This window comes from Dicentrarchus labrax, unplaced genomic scaffold (assembly GCF_905237075.1).
Source record: "Dicentrarchus labrax unplaced genomic scaffold, dlabrax2021, whole genome shotgun sequence".
NCBI lineage: Eukaryota > Metazoa > Chordata > Actinopteri > Moronidae > Dicentrarchus > Dicentrarchus labrax.
The window spans coordinates 15,664,213-15,688,591 of record NW_026136701.1 but is presented as its reverse complement, the minus strand read 5'-3'; the positions used below and the strand labels follow the sequence as shown (position 1 = coordinate 15,688,591).

General features: G+C 39.5%; 2 long non-coding RNA genes across 3 annotated transcripts; one reads left to right on the top strand and one right to left on the bottom strand.

Moving 5' to 3' along the window:
* The first annotated feature begins 6,711 nt into the window (after positions 1 to 6,711).
* Positions 6,712 to 15,269, top strand: LOC127368193 (uncharacterized). 2 transcript variants are annotated; one of them, XR_007885590.1, is made up of 3 exons: positions 6,712 to 6,831; positions 11,545 to 11,567; positions 13,725 to 15,269. It is a non-coding gene; the product is annotated as an uncharacterized LOC127368193 (long non-coding RNA). The 2 variants fall into 2 exon arrangements; XR_007885592.1 differs by lacking the exon at positions 6,712 to 6,831 and having other exon boundaries at positions 6,838 to 11,567.
* Positions 15,270 to 17,491: 2,222 nt separating this feature from the next.
* Positions 17,492 to 21,418, bottom strand: LOC127368198 (uncharacterized). Its single transcript, XR_007885594.1, has 3 exons — positions 21,188 to 21,418; positions 18,278 to 18,509; positions 17,492 to 18,084 (listed from the first exon to the last, which is right to left on the bottom strand). It is a non-coding gene; the product is annotated as an uncharacterized LOC127368198 (long non-coding RNA).
* Positions 21,419 to 24,379: the final 2,961 nt, after the last annotated feature.

Below are 24,379 nucleotides of genomic sequence, written 5' to 3'. Positions count from 1 at the left end.
TTTTTCAACTTAGCCGGGGTTTGGCCCACCCAGCTTCACCAGGTTTGTTGAGTGCACCAAACTAGCGCTTCATGGCAAATGTAGCAGTCTGAGCAGTAAACATCCCGCCATACATCGCCCTGTTTGGCCTGTTTCTACCTCCCACAGTGAAAGCGAGGGCTGGACTGTCGGGAAGACCTTTGCTGTCACTACCCGATTGTTAACCCTTAACAAATGAGGACTTTCTGTTGTAGTTAAGGATGAATTACTGCTGCACATTTTGCAACTCCCTAACTGCTCTGCAGCTATGTTGTCATATTCAAAACAATGATGGTATAACAGAAACACAAGGCAAGGAACCAAGAGAAAAGTGTATAGTCAGGAAGAACCGTGAAAAAAATGCAGATTTAATTTATTCATTTTAAGCTGGTACACAATATTATTTTAAAAATCTAAAACTGAAGACTAAATATTTGACTTTTGGTTACGCTCCTGATAAAAATCATTTATCATTTCATCATCCTTTTCTCTTGTATAAGTCAGCAAGTGGGATAAATTGATAGCATAAATCTAATCAGGGTTTTATCACAAATAACATTATTATACTTTTTTTAAATTTATTTTACTTTAATATAAGACTAACATTAACAAGTGCTACCTGTAACCGTCTGGTGATGATGCTGACTTTTTGCCTGGGACATGTAGCTTAAGCCTTTTAGCTTTACAGCAGCCATCAGGGCATATGTAACACTTGAAACATTAAAAACTCAGTTTTCACTCAACACATGATTTCTTGCATTAACATTAGGTACACTAGCTAGCAATGTCGGGTCGCAACAGACATAATTTTAGTTGACAAAATCCACAGTCAAAAAGAGAGGCCTGTTTTTGTTTACTTCTTTGTAAAATATCAGACATAATTGTGTCAAATTGTTTTGATAATATTTCGATCTGTAAGTCTGCTTATGAGAATGAAAGCTTGACAGGTGTAGCAACAGTAACTTAAGGACGCGGGTCTGTTAACAAGCTTCATTTTCAGTCCAAACCTAAGAGCACCCTCAAGGCCCCACACAATCTCCATGCAAGCACTGTCACTGTCTCCCCCTTTCTCTTCCCCTCTATCTCTGTCTCTCATGCACACACATTCCTGCAATCAATGTCAGGCCTTTTCTCGCTCTCTGAAGCTATGTATCAGGCAGAATAGAGAGCTGACCTCAGCCCTTTTCAAAAGGATCCTCTAATCCAGCCTTCTTAACTGGCTTACAGAGTGTCAGAGGGATCAGAGAGACTCTCTCACCTGTCATCCATCACATTGGCGAGACACAACTCTGAGCCATGGATTCCTGCCAGCCACGAGAAGAAGACATCAGATGAGAGAGAGACATTTAAGCGAGCGTGAAGAACGGTAGTTTCTAGGTGAGTGAGCAATTACAAATGTTCAACCTGTACAGCGTTGGTCTGTTGTATCAGTCGGCTCGCTCATTTCTGTGTTGATTCTTCTCCAGTCAAACGCTCTGAATAACAATCTGTGACACCTAAAAATACAGTGCACAAAAGATTGCTTAGTTGCTGATGTGTCCCCTCAAACTTTAGGGGGAACATTAAAGTTTAAAGCAACATTATGTAAGTTTTACCTTAAAATAACAGCATCAGAATTGTTTTGATGAAGCTGGCTTGTTATGTATTACATTGTTGCACTTACAAGCTTGCTTGATGTTTGGCTGTGTTCACAAAATTGTTGACTCACTTTTTTTTTTTAGCTGTCCATATTTATGACAGTGGTGTATACGTGAACTGCATTCTGAAACTGGGGGCGCCAAAAAATACCAAATCTTTAGGTACTGATTTACTGGAAAATGCGTCTTTACCAGACCATTACTTACTTGTACACTTCCAACTGCTTAAAATATTATGCACCATTTTGCAAAGTGTTAACAGTTTATCTTAGTTAAACTTGCAACACATGCCTTTAAATATTAGATGTTTACTTTATATATTTCAAGAATGAGTAGCTTTGTCCTTAAACAAGGCAGGGTAAACTACTGTGCATTAAAAATGACTGAAACACTTTGATTTGTATGGGAAATAGGTGCTTGGTACCTTAACGGGTGACTATATTTCCTTGCAAACCTGTGGAAGAAAAGAAGGGACCACCACTAGAGGCAGTGATGTCAGTATTTCAACCTCGTTAATTCTCTCTCTCTCTCACTCTCTTCCTTTCACTCGCTCTTGCCTGGCATGTTGTGTGAAGGCAGGAAGGAGAGGGATTCACCGGTGGCTCATTAAAAGCCATTAGGGAGCAGCACACAGACAGGATGCGGGCAGTGAATAGAGGAAAGCAGGGCAGGGCTGAGGACACTGTTACTCTCTCAACCACCACCCCCCTCCACTGCCTCCTCACACACACTCACACACTGTTATCTTCTCCTCACAGCACTTCCTATGGCCCCACACATATTCCAACAAGCTCCTGCTCTTAGCTCTGCCAACTCAGGTCTCACACCCCTCTGACCTGAGTCTGTGACGAACAGGCCAGGCGATAACACATTTTTCACTCCAATACACTCACTATCTCTTTGTCTGACACCTTATCTCTCGTTCGCTCGCTTTGTTTGTACATCTCTTTGCCCTTTCTCACCTCAGGTTCTCCGTCTCTTTTGATATTTTGCCATCTTTTTGGCACAATGCGTACAGTGATGGACCGGAAAAGCCTGGCGCACTGTCTGGGGCCTGTGTGTGACAGAGTTATTTAAAACATTTAAAAAAGAGGTCTGTCAGGTTGGCCCTGTGGCGTCAAACAGAAGCTCCACCTGAATGTGACCTGGGCCTGGGAGGGTAGTGGCAGGCATTATCAGTAGCACTGATTGGGAGGGATGAATAAATCTCTGAAATGTGTGATACTTCTGTGATTTTCCACTAACCTTGTTTAGACAACTATAGGGTTTTCTACTACTATTTAATATGCAGCAACAAATCGAACAGCTGTAAAATCCCAACTTTTATCTCTGAGGACCTGATAACCTTTTTAAATCTCATCACCTCCTCATTGTACACACCACAGAAGTGGTGATGTCAGGAATTTCAACAGACCAATCAGAATTGGTCACTATAAAAATCTAAATCTGAAGAACGATTGTTGGGCTGTTTATGGGTGTTGTAACAAAAATGCCACTGCAAATCAAATCTGGTCAAAAGACACCCACATAGGACTTAAAAGATTAGGTGTGTTTTTGAGTGCTGAGCATGCTTTTTTTTTTTTTTTACTTTAAAGTAACTCCAAAATATGTTTTGCTTATTGTTACTTCACTTGGATGTCCACAGGTGCAGAATGATCTATGTGTAGAGTCTGATACTAGAGGCCTGTTTTCACATTCATCTGTTAAAAGAGGCAAAGTTTCCCTGTGCTCATCTTAAATCTGAGTTAAACATGTGTACATATGATCAGGATTTTGTGACATTTTGAAAGCCAAAAGTTGTCCAGTACGTAGTAGCTTATACAACCTTTACAATACACAAGTGATGTGGACACTTGAAACCTCCTTTGCACATGGACGCACCACTGAGAATGGACTTTTTGCAGTGAAGCAGGAGACATATTGTGTCCAGCAGTGAAAGTATGTAAACAAAAAATATTTAAATATTTATCTGTCATTTTCAATGAGGAGCAGTAGATGTGGTTTAAAGAATGTTTAACTAGTTAAATAAAATCTTTCTGTGGAAAAAACTGGTTATTATTAAAAGTAGAGTATTTATATGTCATAAAACATGTTTGGAGGGGATACATTTCTACCTTGATTTCAAGGTGCACAATGCACGGTGCAAAGTGATTTGGTGAAAATAGGACGGCACACCTCTCTGGGCTGTGTTCCCTCTTTGCAAACCACACACTTAACTAATTCCCACACCCCTGAGCTTTTCTCAAGCTGGGTCCTTACCCAGGAAAGTGTCAGTATATCAGACAAACCTAACAAATCAAACTGAAGTTAATGTCAGTCAGTTTCAAAACATAAACAGCGATCTCCGGCAGAAACATGATGTTCTGCAGGTGCTATAGTGCAATCAACGAATGTGTCTTTAATGTGTTACCCCAGGAGAACACGTGGACTAATCACCATGTTACTTTAATAATGAAACACCCTCTATTGTCTTCACTCTTTCTTTGTCAACCACATTATTGCACTGACTCACTGACATGCTGTAGAACACAACCCCTACTTCCAGTAATTAGAAACTCTGAGGGCTCTAAGTCACTTGACACCATTGACCCTGTTAGTATTTGGAATCTCTTGTGTTACACTTCACTCCAACATTGAGTTAAGAGTCACACTGGCACTGTTTAGACAAAAAAAGCTGGCTGTGGTTAGTAGTGGAATGACTGAATTGTTCCTTGCCAAAGACAAATATAAATATAGCAGAGTCATTATCTGCGGCAGTTAACCAGGATCATTTTTCTGTCCTGCTTGCACGTGCTGCTTCCAGGTGTTGCCATAGCGAGTAATCCTGTTTTCTCAACTGTGCTGCTCTTGCTGACAGAAGTTCCACATTGGAGTTTGCAGGGTTTAGGAAAATCAAATGGAGGGCAATCACTGTGTTTTGACAAGCCAAACTCTGCAAGCCTCAATGGTTTTTTGGTGCTGATTGCTCAGACACAGAATGTAAGAGCTTATCTTGTGTTCATACATACTGTAGGTCAGGTGTATAAGGTGTAATATATAGTTTTGTCCAGTCCATAAAATATGGGATGTTAATAGCTGTGATGGTAAAATAACACAATATTTTAATCCAACCCTAATTTTTAATCCAAATCCAACCACATTCTTGTTCCATTGCCTACTTCTAACACGGTAAAGGGTACAGGTTAGGCTACACACCACACCCAGCTACTGGTACAAGGATCCAAAACTCAGGGATACTTCAGGAGTTCAGATTCTGCCTTTTAGTCTTTCAGTTGATGGAAACACAGACTGAACAAAACAATGGTCTCATACTCACGAACAAATGTGGCAGAAAATTATTATTATTATTACATTTCAGATTGGTTATTACAAAATTCCTTGGTAAAATTACAATGAATAATATGAACCTGCACTGTAAGCATGTGGACATGAGCTGCAGCGGTTTACCAGATGCAATAAAAATCTTGTGAATTGGATGACAACATCAGGACTTCAGCATGGAGAGACAATAAAGACACCATCCAGACAGCATTTCTCACCACCGTTACCACAATCATCTCAATATGTGATAAGTTTGTCTCCTGTCATTGTCTCATTTCCTGTTCTTAAAATAAGAGACCATGTTTCCTTTTATCCACTACTTATAAGGCAGCCGCTTACAAACGACTGGACGTGGATACTCATTCCAAAGCTATTTGTCAAATGACTAAATCAATGCAATATGTTGCCTCGTTGGTCTGCTTTCAATGTTTAGTGGTCTGGGAAATGTTGTCACATGCTCAGAAAACATTCCTAGCTACTACTGTATCAGCCCTCACTGGCACAAAAACATAGAGTCGTGCTAACTGTCCTTTATTGATGGGCAGTGAGGCCGGTTTTACTTAATGCGTTGCCTTTTCATCTTCCGTGCCGATGATGGCCTGACTGCCCAAAATCCCCCTCCAGGGGAATACTTCAATCTGTTTGTGGTTTGCAGCTGGATGCAGGTGATGGAGCTCCGCCTGTAGCCTGGGAGACAGCTGTGTGAGTGGGACGGGAGTACATATGAGGCCAACAAGCCCGTAAGGAAACCCTGTAAGGAAAGTGAATGGTTTTTAAATCTTAAGAGTGGTAATTAACAGGAAACAGTCAGCTTTTGTTTGCAATCTGTGTACAGTGCACTGTGCACAAGAAGACCATGAGATAAAATGGCAACTCAAAATGAGCTCAACAGGTAGTGACCGCAAAAAAAATCAAGATACTTGCATTATGAACAGTCACACACAATAGCTGGATGGTCAACCAAATAATTAAAACTTCTGCACACATTTAAAAACACATTTAAATGAATACAAATCTAGAAAGTTTAGACAACAAATTGCCACAAGGTCCTCAATTAAGCAAAACACACTGTAGATTGTCCGTAACGTGTTTCCTGAGATGCTTTGATTCGGTCTGTTAATTTGGAAGGAAATCCATTTGCTAATTGATTGGTGCATATTTTGAAACAAAGCTGCTGATTGGTTTACTCATGGCCTGATTGCTATTTATGTTACAGTTTCAATGGCTTCCTGTTGGGCTATAAAGTCATGCAAAACAGGGGTTTGCTCTCCAAACACTCGTTTACGGGGATTTGATCAGGATCAAGCCAATTTTACTGCTGCCCTCTAGAGAGTCAATCACATTATTTATCTCAAGGAAGTCTAGTCACTCAACATTATAACTTTAATGCTGGTATTTTCCAGGAAAGATGAATATTTTACACCAAGTTCGTACAGGGTGAATGAGATGAACTTCTAATATAATAAAGCTTTGTGCCTTTTTTTTTAAAAAATGATGAAACCTCAAAAATGTTTAACAAAAGGGTCCCAACAGAAATGAAGCTATTCTAACCCAATCCCTGAGCAGTACTCAGCACACTCTGCAAGTCCATCCTCAGATCAGGTCCTAACATGCTCCTTAACAGACAGACAGGTGGCAGCAGAGAGCCATGAGGCCACAGCAGCTGATGCCCCAGGGTCCACTGCAACACAATTAAAATGTATGTGTCTTTTATTCCATGCCAGCTCCATCTCGGGAGTCCAGATTTCAGAGGATAACAAAACCACTGCAGCAAAAGCAGTGGTGACACATAAAGAAAAAGAAATGCAGGAGGACACCGGGATGAGGTGACGGGATGCAGGCCTGGGATAATACGGTAGAGCATGTTTTATATCATTTCTACTTTGCAAAAGTCTCCTGCACTTTGTGGAAAGGGAATACAGGCAAGGTATGAATATTACACATGAAAAAAGGACAAAAAATGGGTAAGATTGGAGTTGAGAGGAAAAGGGAATTATAAAGAAAGACAGAATTTTGGTAATAATTTCTTGCTTGTTGAACCAACTGCCTATAAATCATCCCTGTTCTCTCTCTGTGTCTCGCCCACACTGGGGACACAGCAAATGTTTTGTCAAGATTCTTGTGTGGTGTCAGCATTTTGGCACAGGGGAGTGATTTAAGGGGGCATGGCGTGCTTGTCATGCCCCCACGCCTGACTGTTCCAGTCTGCCCTCAGAGTGTGTGCAAACAAATAAAGCGCCGGGGCCTTTTTAATTAGCTCCAGGGCAGAGATTGACAGCTTGTAGTGGTAGAGATAGCACAGTAACCAGCTATTACTCTAAATATTTGGTACGTTGCACAGTTGAAACCATAAGCGTGGGATCTCTGGAGGCACATTAGTGGGTGGAAAATTGAAAACAAGTCACAGTGTACTTGTTGTTAATGTGTATTGTAGGTTAACAATTTAACAAAATCTATACTGCAAATATTTTGTGTTATTCCTTTTATTATTGGGAGTTTTTGTTTTTTCCAACATGTGAAAGAGGGTTTTTGCAGTGGCATTATTGTAGAAAAAAATATAATTTATGATAAGAAGAAGTAGAAGAAGAAATATTTTTGTGAGAGGTTTTTTTGAAGGCATCACTTTTCTTATTTCCAATTTATAAATGCTTTATTGTGTCACAGAGCATCGACACTGCTCGCCCACACAAGGACACCTTGAAACAATGTTGATGTTGACCTTAGGGATATAAAGGTCAGCCTAAATCACTAAGCTACAACTGGAGAGGGACAGAGCTCAACGGGGGCGTCTAATGTCTGTGTGACTGAGCTGTACATCAAAAATAAGGATTGGAAAAATATATACATTAAAGGTTATTCTCCCTGTTCTAAACTTACTGTTTTAAATGTGTACTTTAGATTTTTTTGTTTAATCACCACTCTTCATACTAATATAAATTGTTGATGATTTCAACCTTCAATCTTTATTTAACCATTAGAAATTAAAAAGTGAAATAGATTAATAGTAAATAATGATCAAACCGTATGAAAACAACATAATCCATGAAAATGAATAAATTGTTTACACTTTTGAGACAGAAATCACAGACTGACACTATAATTTCATTGTTGAACAAATTTAAGCTTTTGATCTTAAATTCACTCCCAATAATTGTTGTTGTCATTGAATCAGTGTAATCCCTGGGTAATGCATGTCTTCATAGGTTCTTAGAGGTTTATTGCGCTGACGGTTTTGGCACGGCATCAGAGGCGAGCCGGGGCAGATGAAGAATAGAAATTCCATGACATGTGCTAGATATCAAATTTCAGTTCTATGGAAATCCAGCAAACCTCTGCGCGAACAACACATTACTCTCTCCAATTATTGCCGTTGCTTCGTATCAGTAACAATATTTCGTACCCAAATGTAACACCATGGGACCGTACAATCTGTTATAAGAAAGCAGTCATCATTCACAGCCTGCTGATGTTGTGTTACCGGACAAGTAACGACATGTTGCTTCCTGATCTTTCCTCATGCTACATCATTTGCATCTTTTATTGACAGTGTCATTTTACATTTTTTCTAGAAGGGCTGAATATGGGTTGGTGATACAATAAAGTGATAACATGTTGATTTAACTATTCGCCCACATTTCAAATATCAGCTTTCAATAGCACGGTTGTTCTTCACGTACCCTGATCATGACCCTAGATTTTTTTTTTTGTTCAGGGCCATGAAAGTCATTATTTACTGTGCAACTGTGTGAGGGCATATCTGACGCTGATGGGGCTTGTGTTTATTTAATGCAGACTAAATGACGGGGTTCGGGCCTACAGCTTCCTCTGCTCTTAAAATGTAATTATAGGGGGATTCCTTTCCTGCACAGGCGTTTGACAACTCTGTTGAACTTTTCATGATACGCTGATTCACGATGCGTTGTAAATACCTACCTAGTTTAACCTAATCTTTAACATTGTTCCTGGTATAAATTATTAACCATTTTTTCCTTTTGTTTCTGACATTTTAATGTCATATTTTGTGCAGGTTATCATATAGAACCAAAGCAAATATATATTGCCATTTATAAATAGCCAATAATAAATTGATAAAGTGAAACTATATAAATTATATGATATGAAAATGTTTTGTAAAATCAAATTACTAATTGAAGGTTGAAGCCAACAAACTGAAGGAGAAACAGACTTCCCAGCATGCACTGCATTTGTTCCTGGTGAAATTATTAGCTATTTCTTCCTTTTGTTTCTTAAGTTTTAACGTCATGTTTTACCAAGGTTATTATCATATAAAACCTGAGCAAATACTAATTTTTAAACAGCCAATAAACGGATACTAATAAAGTGAATATATTTTGTAAAATCAAATTACAAAGTGAAGGTTTAAGCCCACAAACTAAAAACAACTGAAGGAGAGACACTGTAGACTTCCCAGCATGCACTGCATTTGTGACCCCACAGAAACCTTTTTATAATTTTTGCCTGAAGAGTTACAGGATGTACTGTATATGAAATCAGTCTGTGATGGGAAATAACGAATATTATTATAACCATGACGTAGCTGGGGGTTAGTTTACTGTACAAGAACAATTAAAACGAATTTCCTCCTCCATAATAGACAATAAAAGACTATATAATACTGGAAAGTGGTTGAACTGTGCGCATTCTACCAAAAACACCTCCCACAGTGAACAAATATATTATTGTATTACATAAATTTCTCTCATTTCTCTCTTTCTTTGGATAATTGAGATATTTGAATGTAACACCATCGTGGCCTAATCCAGAAAACGTGTAGTTTCTAAAAAAAACATCTATTTTTATTTCTTTGTCTTTTTGTTATTTCTTTATTTTTTTTTAATTCTAAATTACGTTTAAGTTCTTTCCCCTTCATTTTGTTTTGTAATTGTAAACCTCAGTGTCAGTAAGAAATATGGATTAGACGCATTTAGCGAGGCTCTCTCTCTCCATTAGGATCAGACCTGAATGTTGAACGTGTGTGTGGATATTTTAGGGACCTGCTGCAGCTGACCCAGCGGAGTTCATCCTGTCAGGATTTTATTCGATCTATAATCGATCCCCCCGGGGATAGATACAGTATCTGTCTATAATGGATTCATCTCACCTCGCAGCTGCCACCTCATCATCAAGCATCGAAGGGTGCATGTTTTGCAAGGCCTCAGGAACAAAAGGTCTTTAAAAGAAACTCACAATTCAATTTCTTACTGGGGAAAATATGACAACACGCATCAACATGCATAAAATCAAATGCGGTGAATCGGGGTACAAGTTATTTAGATTAACTAATAACAAGAGTACACTATAAGGAAAAAGTAAACCAATCATTATTTCATCAATCAAAATAAAATCATCAAAAAATATTAATATGATGTTTTGTGACGTTATGTGGAGACGTCAGTTGCTGATTTGAACCTTTGTGAAATTTCGACCAATTAACTATCAGTCAGAAAAATAAAACGAACCAAGCAGAGAGTTCAAACGTTATTCAGATGGCTGAAACATAAATAACGATTCGGTTTTCCTCTTACAATTCCCCCAGAGTTAGAAAATTCGACTGAAATATTTTCTAGGATATTTCTATTTCCATTAAAACAAATAGAAATATTCTGACGTCTTGTGCATTAATTATAAAATATTTTTATAAAACAGAAATAGTTAGGATTTTTTTTCACAATGTGGGATTTATTAAAGTTGTTAAAGAAAATGATGTTGGTTTGAAGAGTCTTTGTCCTGTGTTTGTGGTGGATGATAATGTAATGGTTGTATGTAAAGAGCTGGAAAAGGGCTAGAAAATTATTTGTTATGTTTTTTAGAATATAGTATATTAGCAACCCATCTGCTACATAAAAGAATAAAATAAACATTTGATATCAATAGAAACAGGCTACTGAGCAAAATCAGAGAGAACATTTTGTACCCAGAAACCTAGAAAAGTTTCAAAAACAGCTTGCAGTTTCAGAAATAAAACATCTCTCAGCTAGTGCAAGTATGTGATATTTCTGCTTTCAGTGAGTTTATTTAGTCTGCTGTTCATCCTCAAAGTTTCCTTACTTGTTCTGCAACGCATGGCTGAGGAAGTAAAACACACCACAGGAAAAGAAAAAAAAAATCTTCTCATTCAATTAATTCTTTTCTGCTCATTGTCAGCCGATTCCCACACGAAAGAAACCCACACAAAGCAGCGACGATACATGTTTATCATATATAAATATAAATCACAGACAATATAAAAGTAATTGTATTCAGTGATGATTTAGATAGTAATATAAATGTTACAGTATTATTGTGTATGGGCACAGCAGGAATTTGAAAACTAGGTTTGAATTAAGTTTGGGAACTAAATGTAACCTGAAACAATGACAAGTTGAAATTTGTAAATTTATGAGAAGAATTATTTAATATTTCTATAAAAACGATGTTATCTTGATATGCTGGAGAATGTTTGAATTGTCCTATAAGTATATTAATCTGACTGTCCTCTTACAAAAAAAGGACTGTTCAATTATTAACATTATGATGTTTTTTAATACCAGAAATGTCACTTTTTCAGTGGAAAAGAAGAGGTAAATAAAGGTAAATAAAACTTTTGACTTCATCCTACCATTTGCTTGTGTGTACGCTTTGTGTGTATGTATATTAACCTGCATGTCGGTAAGAATCAGAGGAACAGAGAAGTCGGACTGCATGTTGACGAGTTTGAATTTATGAGTGTGTAATGAAGCATCTCTGACGCAGACAGACTAAACAGAGACTGTGTCAGCCTCACACACACACACACACACACACACACACACACACACACACGTCTTCAGGTCTGTCCTGTTCCGGCCTCGAGAAGACTTCATGTCAGTGTCCAAAGGAAAAATAATAAAAAGGCAAACTCATGTAGAAGTCAGATAAATAATAACAGACAAAGCAAAAGTCAGGTGAATTTTATTTATATAGCACATGACAACATTTATCCTAGGTAAGAATGAGGGAAAATGTCCACCAAAAATAAAATCTTTATTCAGTAAAAAACATGGAAGACACCTCTAAGGAGAGATCCCTCTTCCAGCATGAGCTTGTGATACATGTTGTGTACAGAATAGAACAAACAAGTAAAATTATGTGGACAATCAGACAAGTTTTGGTAGCTGGAGTGTAAAAATATATGAATAACATCAAAATTGTTGCCCATTACAATCTATGATTCAAGACATTGTTATAAAGGATACTTCAGGTTTCTTTCTCCTCTTGCACCTCAGCAAAGTATTTGCTCTGTTTCCTCCCTGCCCAGACAAAGGTGATGTTCAGTGTGACCAACCTAAGTATCGTCAGGAGTCAGGTGTCTTTGGGAACATGCACTGTGCTTGGTGATATGTGAGACAGGGCTTGGATGAGGCTCTTCACTCCCCCCCTCTTCAGCTCTTCACCCCCCCCTCTTCAGCTCTGTTTTGACTAACATGCCAGCTCTGTGACTACCAGTGAAGCGCCGACACCCCTGGAGTGGATTCTGAGCATACCAAGGAAGAGATGCCTTTGAAAGGACAGATGTTCCTGGCCTTAACCTGCCTCCTACCCAAACCACTACCCTCCTTCCATTGTATATTTGTTCTTGCTCTATAAATAACTGGCCGGTAACTCACAGAAAAATTTAACTGATGTGCAGCTGACCTCCAGGCCTCTAATCTTTGAGAGTGAAAGGGACTTTGAAAAAGAGGACACTCGGGAGAAAAGTTGGTTGATACAGTCATGGTAAATGGATTTGGGCAAGGGGACCCAGTGAACACACCCATTTTTGTCCACATAAGGACTAGTTTTGATGTCTGGACTGGCTCAACTGCCTTATGCAACAGCAGTGTGTAGTCCTGGCAGATGAGGCGTGATGGGCTTGAGCCAGTTTAGCCACATTATCCAAAAATATACTGGCCATATTCACAGGGGAGTATACACTTATTTAATGTCCTTCTTAAAATTTCACAATTCAAAATGAGAGTTTGCTTGCCAGAAATTATGTATAATATCCAGGCTTTCACATGCCAACATCTTGCAAAATCTTAATATCTTATTTTAAATTTCCAAACTTAAAAAAAAAAAAAAAAAGAAAATCATGTGGGGAAAATTACATCTTGTAACATTTAAAGTATCTACAATTTTCATATCACTTTTTTAAAACAGCTTTTTCAACATTTGTGAGAGTGTTTGCCCTCTTGCTGTGGCTGCGGGGATGAATGGGTGATTGTTCGAGGGCCCTTGTGACGACTCCCTTGGGGCCCATCAATTCACAGAGGCTCCTGGAACATCAGGTCATGGCTAACCCTGGCTCTGAAGCTGCAGCCTGGCCTCACTGCGCTGACTTTGCCACAGTTAGAGCTCAGGACCTCCAGGGTGCACAGCTGGGTCCCTTAAAAAAAGCCCCAGCTGAATGGTTTTAGAAACACTGCATCTCCTCTTACCCTGCACTCTCTCCCCGCTCGCTCTCAATCTAGCACAACACAGATATCAGATACTGTGTTTTTTATTTGATATGTTCATCTTTGCTTGCCAAAGCCCCTGGAAACCGTATTAAAGTCTACGTTCCATATTTTTAACCAAAAGGCCTCTTCAGTTGAAGAATTTGTCCAAAATTTCCATTATCCCCTCTCTCATTCTCTTTCCTCTTCTCTCTCTTTTCTCCACAGCTCTATGTTTCCCTGTCTCTTCCCCACATGCTCACACACATCTTAATTTTCCCTTTTTCCCCTCCAGCGCTGCTATCGTGTTGTATCAATTACAACTGACCACCAGTCAGGTGGGTCTGCGGGACATTTTTGATCACGGAGGGGCAGCCAGCTCGCTCAGCGCCTCCAGCCTGCTCCCAGACTCCAGTCCCAGGCCCCGCTGAGGCCTTGTCCCAGGCAGGGCAGAGAGACACCTGGCCAAACCACAGAAACACTTCCAGCTGCAGACTGCCTGATGCTCACCACTGAGAGAATCCAGGCCAAAGGTGGAGGAGCTCACCAAGAACTACTGCACTGCCATATACATTTCTCTGAATTTCATGTTTATTTTAATCTCGGTACTAAGCCTTTGTTCGTCTTTAAATTCCTAAAGTCATTTTAAACAAGCTTTTGTACTGTCAAAATGTTTACACTGTGTCACAATAAGTCCCCTTCTTCCTCAGAATGGAAAAACAGGGCAGCAAGACTGTTAAACTGTGCTCCTCAAAGTGAAAGTGGGAGAGCACAAGGGGTGAAAAAAAGGCAGAGAGAACAACAGCTCCCTTTTCTCTCCGACCAGTTGACATGAAAGACCACATTATGTCTGAGATTAGAGGCAATTACACTGGGAGTGCGCTTTAAGACCTTTGTTTGCCAACATGACAGGAGGGAGCAGGGCTGTAATTTGATGAGGGGGCAGCGTGAGTGAGAAACTCTGCATGGCTGTCTCCCAGCGGAGAGAGTCAAAGAGAAGTCTTTGTCCGTAGCATGGACATGGCAGTTGGCAGAAATGTTAATGTTCAGAGGAAGATTAATTCAACTGGGATTCATTAATTAGAGTTCTCTTTATCCCCATTGCCATCGTCTACCGTTTATGGCTGAAAAGTGAGTTTAAAGAGACTTTACAGCCCCAAAGGAAACACTTTCATCTTTGCCTTTTGTTCCAGATGACAGTTCAAACACTGCTATCTATTGTTTCAGCATTTATATTAATTCAAATGGCACAATTGTGTTGGTTCATTCAAATGTCACAAATACTATAAACATATGATTCAGTCTCAACCTGCGGTCAAACAAAAGCACCAGATCTTCAAGACGTGACACCTCCTCTATTCTGGCCGGGCGCATTGTTCGAACATGCTGCAAGTTTTCAGGACAGGAAACGAGCAGCTTGTTCCAGCCCGACCGGCAGAATGGAGCACGTCTTTATTTGAGGGAAGTCATTCCGTTGATATATAAAACACCAAAGCAAAGTTTCCTTCCCCCTCACTTTCCTGGTGCTATCCCCTTCAAAAGGACACGGCCCTTTATACTAGGCTCACATGCACACACGGGACCAGAAGAAAAACAAACAGAGGCAATTTAAATATCAACCAACCTGCCTTCTGTTTGAATGGAGTAGCTACTGCACAGCTCGGCCCAGGCTCGTCCAGCATGCTGGTGTTACGTGCTCAGCCCTTTTAACCATGGATGTGGACCCAAACTGGGGAATAACAGCAAAACCAAGCACTGTGGTGGTCATTTCTGCAGGTATACTGTGATGTTAAATATACTATTTATATGCAGTATAAATAAAGAGAAAACCATGCCCAAATGTTGCCTCTTCACTCCTGACCAAAATGCGTCTAACAACTGTCAAGTGTCAAAAGTTTGCACTGAATGCTTGGTCAAATTTGTTATTCTTCTTTACTTACTTTTTAATTCAATATTTCCTGATTTTCCTACAGCAAAGTTTGTGTTAAGGCAAAAAACATCGACACATTGGACAATGTAGCTCATTTTGTTAAATAAAAAAAAGTATTTTTTTCTTTATATTCCTTGATTGATCAAAAAAGTATTGTTCATACTTCAAGGTGCAATTTACTGTCGTCCTCTCTATGTACATTACTCAGTATATGCTACCGTGTACACAATAGGAACAAATGCAATAAAAACTAGAATATAATAACAAAAGCAATGAAGTAAATAATAAAGTAATAGTGTTAAGCAATCATTGTTTAATACAGTGCCTGAATTGGACCAAAAAAGGTTCCAGTAGTACCCTAATTCAGCACAACCCTAAACACAACATATCCTTAACCCTAATTTTTTTGCAATTTATAATCCATGTTGACAAGGACATTTTCAGTGCTGTTTTCTTAGCATTAAACTAGCTATGTGTTTACATAGAGACGCAGTTATACAGTTACGCAGATACGCAGATACACATTCCTGTACGCAGAAATACAGAGGTCCAAAAACTGAACTTGCTAGGGGGGTTTGGGGGCATGCATTAAGTTATTTTTAGGCTATTATTTCATGACTTTTCTGGATAGCCCTTGGAAAAAACGCAAAGGCTCATACCTTTGTGACCTCAGTTGTGGGTTTGACCATGGTCACCAGAGGTGGCAGTTCCCAGTGCAATTAATGATACATACATATAAGGATTGTGTCTCGTTTTCATTAAAATCAGTAAAATGTTTAATGAATACATATTTTATAAATAAAAAATAACAATAATGGCCGCATCAGGAAGAAAAAATATATAAAAATGGCAGCAGAAATAGTGACAGTAAGTTCCATTGTTTTAGCTGTACAGTAATTAAGGTCTTATACTGGCATTAAACATTATTGGTAGCAAAACATTTTAAACAATACCCAGTCCTACTTTTCACCCTTTGCTGTCTTGTTCTCCTTTGCCAAATTCTCCCGTAAGGGTGTGTGAAAGGAGGAAGAGGACCACCTATTAAAGTGAAATTTTAGGAGTGATGGATGGGAGCTTGTTGAGGGGGAGCAGACCAGCATACACCCCAGGGGAGGGGGATGATGAACAAGTGGGGGTGGGCAGGGGAGAGTTCACTAAATCCCCACTCACACCTCTCGCTGTGGGTGGAAGGGATGCAGACCTCCCATGCTGTCTGACTTAGAAATTTGATTGATTAAATCCTCTGAAGCATTTTAAACTTTTGCCTGTTTTTCCTCAAATCTTTTACTTTCATCTACATTGTTTGATTTGAAGAATATGTACAACCAAGAGATAGTTAATGTGTATGAATTACATTTAATTACTTTACTGCTGAGGGCTCCAGTGTACAGCAGTAGCAATTTTATGTTTTTCTAAATACTTCATAGATGAAAGCAAGCAATATTTCAAGCGATGTAGTGCTGAACAGATTAGTCAAGACTCCCCTGATGCTTCTGAAAGCCATTCCTAAACTTATATCCCAATATGTAGCCTTGTTATGTTTTTGCCTTATCTCAAGTTACCTCATATTTTCACAAACTTGAAACATCCTGACATTGATAGTGAAGTCATGAAGAGCTTTAAATGGCCATGTTTACATAATAGCTATGGCTTTACTGTAGTCTGATATCTTATGTGGGTTAAAACTGCACAGGTTTAAAATTGCACTCCTATAACACTGTGTGGCTCATGATAGACGGTCAAAAAGATGCAGCAGAACCTTTAATTTAATGTTTTATCAGAAACATGGCACCTTCATACCCACAATGCAACTTGACCGTTGACAGTTCGGTTGGAGATTCAGGTGTGTTACGCTAGTAGTGGCTAATGTAGCTATGAACTGATAGGGTTAAGCGCGGGCGATGGAGGATAGGTAAGCTCACGTCTTTCTAACTCAGCCACAACTGACATATATAGTAGTTGACCCCAAGAACTGTCAACAGACTTTTTGTGTGTAAAATAAGCGCAGTTCCCCTTTAAGTTATTGTTGCTGTTCCCTGAAAACAGCCCTATTTTTAACATTATGACTGTACATTTTTTAACCAACAGGGTTTTAAATGGTTTATAAATGGTTAATAAGTAGGTGTATTGTCTCAAAACTATAAAGGACACTAAAATGATTCAGATTAACAAAAATTAATAAATACATTACTCTGAAGATACATGGAGATAAAAGGTTTTCATTGGACAGTGATTATAAATGTGTGTCCCTGTTTTCACAAGTCAAAACAAAAATATCAAAAGATTTTTTTAAAAACATGTACAGTCTGATCTTAAAAATACATGTAAGCAGTTCAATCTGGATATAATGCTTTAGCTTGCACCTGGATTACCAAAGTAAATATACCATAAACAGACCTGAGCCAGTGTTGATAATATAATCCAAAAGATACACTGGGAGTAAGTAGAGATGACAAATAAGAAAACTGCATGTGCTCAAGAAAATACATTACGAGCCAAATCATCTAACAAATAAAATGCTAATATGTTGAAGTCAACTTCCTGTGAGTAAATTTGAATCCTGCAGTCACATTTTAGGACAATAAAATCATGAAGAGGCAAATGGAGAAGCTGCAGCACTTGTGGTTTAACGCCTGGTGTGTGGAGGAATTACTGCTGTAGTAGTTTGCCTTTAACTGTCAGGAAATGACCCATAATCTGCAAGCGTTTGACTGCTGCAGCATTCCTGTGAAATGACACAAGTTGAGGTAGATTAGGGGTTGGGTAATTAGCTCATTAGTCAACATAAACACATGGCATGGCTCCCCCATTTCTACACACCCTGCCCCCCTCTCACCGCCCACAGCTGGTGGCGAAAGTAGGTTCTCACAATGCGCACACACACACACACACACACACACACATGCACACATGCATACCTGCACGAACACAGACACACACACTGCACCCAGGCCACTTCATCATTAATCCAGTTCCTTTCTTCTGGCCTTTTTTTTTCTTCTTGCAGTTTTCCAAGCTTTTTTCTGGCCTCATCATCTCTTCTGTTCTGCTTTGCTCCAGACAAGCCACTCTTTCATACTGTAGCCCTGGGGGCTGAGGGCTAGCCACTTTTCACCAGCACCTCGCAGCTTATCAGAGCACTTTATCAGCCTGAGGGGAAAAGATGTGGGTTAAAGCTCTTCACTCTTGTGCTCTGCAGCTCAGAGAACCAGCAGGCTGTCAGCAAACAAGTATTTGTAAGCCGGGGCTCAGAAACTTGCGCCTTCTGACAAAGAGAAAAGCTACAGGGGTCATGTGTTTCTGTGTGTGTGTGTGTGTGTGTGTGTGTGTGTGTATGTGTGTGCTTGAAAAACACAGGACATCCTTTATGCAGCAAAGTAAGCTGGTCCCCACACAGCCTCTCTTGTTGCTCAGGGGACAGATGCTGAACACTGGAACCTGGACAGCCCTTCACACCTCCTAAATGCAGCAGGAGGCCTTAGCTTTCTCCTCCACTTAATTTTTCGGACTCTATGTTCACCCCCGCCTCTCCCTCTTCAGCACACCCCTGGAGTATATCAGTATAATGCTCTCTTTCATCAACGCATCACAGAACATATGAAATATTTTGCAAACTTTATCAAGGAGGTGTTGAAAACGGAAACATTCCTGAGTTTCAATTCCGCCACGTTGATAAAAAACCTGCAGAGAGAATCTCGCCTTTGAGTTTCAACACATTGGAGCACCGTTTTAGCACCTTGAGTTTTGGTCATAGGCAACATTTAATTTCAGAACAAGACTGGGTGTGTTTGCCTCAATGCCATTGGAAACAGAGGCCCTGTTTGATGGTGTTTAGTGATTGATATGAATGACCATTTGTGCGGCTTTTCACTGTACAGAGCTTGTTGCGAGCCAGGCAACTCGGGGAGTTGTGCGCCTTGGTCATGTGATGCTTTACAGGGCGGAGATTGAACAGGCTGAGAGAGAAAGAGGGGAAAAGAAGAGAGAGAGAAAATAAAATGCAAGACACCAATCAACTGGGGTTTGCTACTGTCAATCTGGTAAATTGGAGGCTGTGTTTAGATACAACCACTTAATCGGCAGATAACACGACTGATGGATCCATCCATCATTGCCTGGAGAGACAGTACTCACACATCCTTTTCTGGGTAATTTAAAGAGGAAAAACACACTCAGCCCTCCCCTCAGTTTAGCTACATCCTTTAAGTTGTAGTGCATAACAGTTTGAACGATTAGTTTTTGGATGGGTTAGACTGTGTGGGCGTGCGTGTGTGTCTGTGTGTACCTGACAGATTGTGCAAGTACAAATTTTGCTTCAGGTGCAACAAAGGCACGTTGGTTTCCAAAAATTACAGTCATGGGTGGAGCGTGAACGTGCGGAGGCCTAGTTAATTCCTTGCATGTATCATTACGAAATAAAAGAAGTGGATAGCAACCCTGTCTATCAAAATATTGATGTGAATACTGCTATTTACTGCCTTTATGGTTTTATCAGCTACTATCTTTGTTATATTGTTATGTTGTTAAGTTTGCGTTTTATTTAAAAACATCTGGAATCTGTCTATCCATTGATTAAAGGGCTGATGTGGGGCCGTCGCACAGTATCTAATTTGTGTTTGTAGACCATAAAACATATTTTTAAAAACAGAATTACTATTATTTCAGTGATTTACAGGCATATAAACTTTCAATGAAAAGACACATATATAAGTTGGATCCCTTTACATGTATTTGGGCTGTATTGCAGTTTTATTACTCATATTCTGAAACTAGGAATTGTTCTATAATAATATTTTGATTGATTATCAATAAATATTTGTACATTTTTATGAGCACCTGTGTGTAGATTTGGGTTTCTAGAAGCTTTATACTTTGATAAAATAGCAAAACAATAGGTCATACTTATAACTGAGTTTGTGCCGAGGAAAAGGATATCAAGCATGTGGGGTACGGACAGTTTAAAAGGTGATGAACAAAGGTAAAAAGTAAGTTAAATTAAAAATTAACCTGGACCTACTACAGCACTGTGTGATAAAGACTTAAAATTCTCTCATTCGTATGGAACACTCCAGTGTGAAGAGAACAGTTGTAATAAATGACTTATCCTGATGTGGCTTATAACTTTCATGTCATTTCAACATCATCAATACTGATATTAATAGCAGGAGAAAGAACAACAAACTGCCTGCGAGGGACGCTATCACTGACAATGATTGGTGAGGGAAAAGTGCCACACCTTGCTCCTTGGCAGCGGGCCATGGCCTTATCAGGCTTGATGAATTACACTGACACCCAAGCTATCTTAATGACTCAGTCTATCTACCCATCTCCCCTCTCCTTCCTCTCCCTTTCCCCAGCCCTTGGCCTTGCTCCTGCAACCTCCCACTGTTCAAATATCCAGACCTGATTTGTGTGTGTGTGTTGTACTAATGGGAGTTGCTTTATTACTGAGCCACCTTACAATTTGCAGTGAAGTGTGATTTAAGAGCATATGAAGTTATCTTTTATTGACAGCTGGTGTCAGCAGCGGTTGATGACTCAAAGGCTACATCATGTTGTCTGAGAAACAAATATGATACAAATAAAAACACACCTGTGATAACTTGTTAAATTATGAACTATAATAAGCTATTATGGGAGCAGACGTATGAAACATTGCCGTCTATTTTAAGAACATTAATTAGCTTTAGCACCTTTTTTCCCTCTATGACTAATCGTCACATTTCTGCGGTTTGTTACTGTGTCTGACGCATGTTGAAATTAGGTGTGTTGCCACTACAGAAGGTTAAATAGACGCTGCAGAGTGAGTAAGTATCTCGTTGTCTGACCTGATCCTTGGTGGTGAGCAGTTGGCATCCTGGAGTCTCATTTCCTGGTTTTTAAGAGGGCATCCTTCCTTCTTTGACTCCAACTTCCTCTGCTCTGTAACACCCATTGTGCAAAAGCATTGCTTCACGGGTTCTCCAAGCATATATTAGTAGGTGCTTCAAGTGGCCCTTGGACTTAGGCTTTAATTTGCTCAGGACAAATGGCTGCTAACTGCAGCCGCCACCTGTCCTGAGACATGACACTGTGAGGGGGAAAACGTCAGGCTAAGAGCTATCATTGACCATGGCTTTAAAGGACAAATCTCAAATTTAGTCATCAGTCAGTGAGACTTGTGTCCTTGTTGGGCTGGTTTGTTGATGTTATCTTCCAAATAGAGCCAAATGGATCATGACTTACTGATAGAAGATCAAGACTGTTCATGTTGCTGTTTTAGTGAATGCAAATATTATTTTATTGATTGTCACAAGGCTAAACTTGTTGTTTTAGGAAAATCATTAGATAACAGGAACAACTTTGTGTGTGGGAGTAATGTCACATTGTTTTTGCACCAAATGTGGCAAAAAGTGGAAAGTATACAGTAAGGAAATGTATGGAACTTCATGGAACTTCGTGGGCAGGATCAGCACACAGGCCTATATTTTGACCCACTATCAGTAGAGAAACACAAACATTTATGTGATTGTAACTCATATTTATATGGTCCAAAATGTTTGATTGGGATCCACATTAGGACTCATTGCTAGCTTAACTTAACATGGATATTTTTACAGTGTACAGTCAAATTGCTTATCTAATAACAGCCTCCTCACTGTCATTAGCTGAAACCAAGACGAATGTTTGAGACGGTTAAGAGGGGGCAGGCTGGGAACTTTATCCCACTGTTCTAATATTTCTACCACAGTTGAACCTCAGCCCCAGTCTACCATTGGCTGTCTCACATGAACACCAATTAGGCGTGATACAGGACAGAAATAAAGGCCGATGCACTTTGCTACGAGGAGCATTTGTTTTTCCTTCTCTCTCAACGTCAGAGCGGGTAACCGGTGTGCGGTCCAAGTATTCTGGTCGTAATAGTAGCTCAGCGTTCCGGGAACTCCGGGATAAAAAGTGAAAAAACAAGGCGGTGAGGTTTTCTGGGTAATAACTCCATCTTTCTGTATTGCAGTGCAAGAGGGAGGAGGAGCATTTCTCTCTCTCTCTCTCTCTCTCTCTCTCTCTCTCTCTCTCTCTCTCCTCTTTTTTTGAAAATATTTTTTTGTTCTGGCAGGTTCCATAGCCTCCTGTCCATGGAAAGCATACTCTGCACATTCTGCAGACAAGGGTCTTCAGGGAGGAAATAGAGAGGAAATTGTGCAGAAAGTGTAAAAAATCAGTCTCTCCTTCTCTCTTTCTCTGCCTCTCTGTGGCTCACTTCACACAAAGAAGGACTCCTTGTTTTCAGTTCACTTCTAATTACTTAAAAGTATCCCTCAAGGGGCAGGTTAAGGCAAGAAGTTTTGAAAACAACATATACTATTCATACACAAATCATTTTACATTAAATTGTTTAGAGGGTTTGTATTTCTAAAACATCCATTAATTTATGTTAAAATATACAGGTTTTTATTCAGTGTAAAATTGCATCAGGACTCACTGCCAAACTTCTGTTCTCTAACAAGATATACAATTAATACTCTCTGCTCTGGTGTTTACGAATTATCAGAATTTTAAATAAATACAAAGCAAATTCAGCGAGACTGGATCTCTGACCTTCTGGTAACTGGTAGAAAATTCTGTTGATTTTCTTTATAATCCCAGGATTTGCTAAGAATGTTGAGGACAAAATAATATGATGAAGAGGAACAGGAAACTTTTCATCCTCAACCCCACTAGACAGATATTGGAAGAGCTCATCTTGCACACCCTTGTCACTTTTACACTCCTACATTTTGCTTCAAGCAGGGCTGGGGGAGAGTGTTGGCATTTGTGCGTATGCGAATGGGTGTGTATTTCTGCATGTCAGTCAGTGTTTTGTTGCAGCAGAGTTGAGATTTAAGAGCTAAAATTGGCGAGTGGGGTGAGAGAAAGAGTTTAGTTTAGGGGCTGAGGTTTCAGATGAGGGGTTTGTAAATCTTCTCAGGGGAGCTCATTTGTGCCAGGTGGTCACACTTTTGGAGCTGGTAACTAACCTCTACCACATGCTGTCACCTGTATGTGAAGTTACGATGCGGTTTCATTGCGGCACCTCCCCCGGCATCCAATGGGTGGTGCTGTCTTTAAGAAAAAGAGACAGCAGTTGTCCAGGTAACATCCAGAACTTGGTAACAAACTAGCCCAGAAATTATTTGTATTATATTTTTTCACACTGTATATTGAATTCTAATCTATGCGTATTTTCTTATCCAAACACAATTAATGCATTTACAGGAAGAGAAATTATAAATTTGCCTTTTTTTGCAGTCAATGACGAATGGCGTCAAAACAGATGCATCTGCCAATCAGCCCAAAATGAATTTAAGTCTCTTCGTTTTCATGCCGTGCCAAACTAAAAATAGAACTATGTCCAAACAATCCCCTTGTAATCAAATACTGCTGATGGGATTTCAGAATAGGCTGTTCATTTTTTATCTGTCACATACAAGTGTGCCACAGTGCCACAGGCAAACATTTAAGGAAGGAAGAGTTGTCATTGTCTTTGTCCGTCACCTGGAATTTGATTTGAAAGTCAGTAGCATTGTGAGTTGGTGAGATAACTATGAAGTTAAAAATGTTGTCACCATGGACCAAGGGTTAATAAAGCAAAGACAGACGGGAAAAGACTTCAAAGGAACTTCTAAGTAGATTTGGCAGTGGGGTGCCTTGCCACAAAAGACCATGTTTAGGATTGAATGAAAAGAAGCATGTCACCGGAGGGAAATGTGGTCAGGCATGTTGAATGTATCAAAAGAATATAACTGATAAATAAAAGGAGGATGGAGAGGTTGTAAACTTTACAGCCTGAGCCGAGGAGGGAAGAGACCCCTGCAGTCTGTGATTATTTAACCACAAAGCCTACTCCAGTTTCTGTAGCAGGCTGCATCCTAATAACAAAATCACACAAACACACACTCATACACAGAGAGAACCTCATGCTCAATAACTGAGTCACTCAAACAATGTGAGTCAAGATTAGGCTGCCTTTGATCATAATGATGCCTGATCTACACAACTCT